Source organism: Micropterus dolomieu, unplaced genomic scaffold, assembly GCF_021292245.1.
Source record: "Micropterus dolomieu isolate WLL.071019.BEF.003 ecotype Adirondacks unplaced genomic scaffold, ASM2129224v1 contig_1351, whole genome shotgun sequence".
Taxonomy (NCBI): Eukaryota; Metazoa; Chordata; class Actinopteri; order Centrarchiformes; family Centrarchidae; genus Micropterus; species Micropterus dolomieu.
The window spans coordinates 1-1,803 of NW_025730341.1; the positions used below are offsets into that span (position 1 = coordinate 1).

At 45.9% G+C, this 1,803-nt stretch overlaps 1 non-coding gene across 1 annotated transcript; it reads left to right on the forward strand.

Annotated features, from left to right (window-relative positions):
* The first annotated feature begins 748 nt into the window (after positions 1-748).
* trnav-aac lies at positions 749-821 on the forward strand. Its single transcript has one exon. It is a non-coding gene; the product is annotated as a tRNA-Val (tRNA).
* The last annotated feature ends 982 nt before the right edge of the window (positions 822-1,803 follow it).

Below are 1,803 nucleotides of genomic sequence, written 5' to 3' on the forward strand. Positions count from 1 at the left end.
TTCCTCTTCTGCCCTCTCCCTCTCTCTCCCCCTCTCTCTCTCTCTCTCTCCCTCTCTCTCCTTCACCCCATACGGTCGAGGCAGATGGCCGCCCACCCTGAGCCATGGTTCTGCTCGAGGTTTCTGCCTCTTAAAAGGAAGTTTTTCCTTGCCTCTGTCGCCTAGTGCTTGCTCTTGGTGGGAACTGTTGGGCTTCTGTAAATAGCATCATAGAGTATGGTCTACACCTGCTCTTTTATGATGTTTATGTTCCAGATGTTTGCTCATTGCTGTTAGTGTAAAATTCAAAGACGGCAAAAACGTAGCAACACAGATGTAATCAGTAACCCGAACAGGAAGCGCGAAAACACGGGTTCGTCACATCAATATCCTGAAACTGTCACGTTCGCCTCATATAGGAAAGGATCCCAGTTCGAAACTGTGCAGAAACACTGCTCATTGGTCTCTCGTCTCAGGATTAAAGTCAAACTGTACTCGGCCAAACTATCAGACAACCGCACAATGTATACTACTGTGTACACATAAAGTAGAACTTGTTAATACAGACATGGACTTACAACTTCACTCATACGCTTTGTAAATGTGCTATTGTTATTAAGGAAAGGTAACCGCATCCTCACCCAGACAGATGGACGTCCTCCATGCTGCTGTATTACTTTTGTCTTTCTTGGTGAATAATCAGCAGCTGCTAGAGAACTGAACTCTCCCGTCGGGGAATCGAACCGCGACCTTCGCCCAGTCTTCGTAAGTTTCCGTAGTGTAGTGGTTATCACGTTTGCCTAACACGCGAAAGGACCCCGGTTTGAAACCGGGCGAAAACATGCCCCTTTGTCCACGTCTACTCTGAGCAGAAATTCACTGAACAGACTTATACACGCAAAACTTTTGTTTTTGCCGCCATTCATCATGAGCTGAACTCAAAGATCTAATACTTTCTCTATGTACACAAAGGGCCTATTTCTCTCAAATATTGTTCACAAATCTGACAAAATCTGTTTCAGTGAGCATTTCTCCTTTTCCGAGATAATCCATCCACCTCACAGGTGTGGCATATCGAGATGCTGATCAGACAAGGTCCCGGGTTCAAATCCCGGACGAGCCCTCCCTTTGAACCCATAGAAGCTTCTTTATTGCTTTTAATATATAAAGCTTGTTTTACAGTAATTTCATTTGGATGAAATCTAATTATTTCATCAAAGCAGAAAAGGAGTTTTCTGGCTCCTATCCTGTCTCTCTATAGCCGCTCTCACTTTTTTCGGGAGTACTGTGCCAATATGCCGGTGTCTCGCTGCGCTGAATGGAAGGTACGGCGCCGGTGATGATCTGCCTCTGAGACGGGAACGTTGAAGTAACAGAGCCTGAACATGTCTGGAGAAAAGCCACAGCCCGCATGCAGGCGTTTCTGCGTTTATTGCAGGATTTCTGTATGAAAGCGGTTGTGTTTCGGATTATGCTCGCTCATGAGTTAAAGCGAGCACGTGTACGAGCACACGCCTGGTTGCAATCTTAAAACCACACCGCTAGTGGCCGCTGGAAACTCCACAATGCCCTGATGAAATCTGAGTATTTCATCAAATCAGAAAAGATCTTTTGCAGCTCGTTGGTCTAGGGGTATGATTCTCGCTTTGGGTGCGAGAGGTCCCGTGTTCAAATCCCGGATGAGCCCTTGGAATGGGAGGTCCCGGGTTCAAATCCCGGGGGAGCACTTGCTAAGAACCCGTAGGTGCTTTTAATAGATAAAGCTTGCTCTACTTTAATTTAACGTTGATGAAATCTGAGTCTTTCATCAAAACAGAAAAGGTG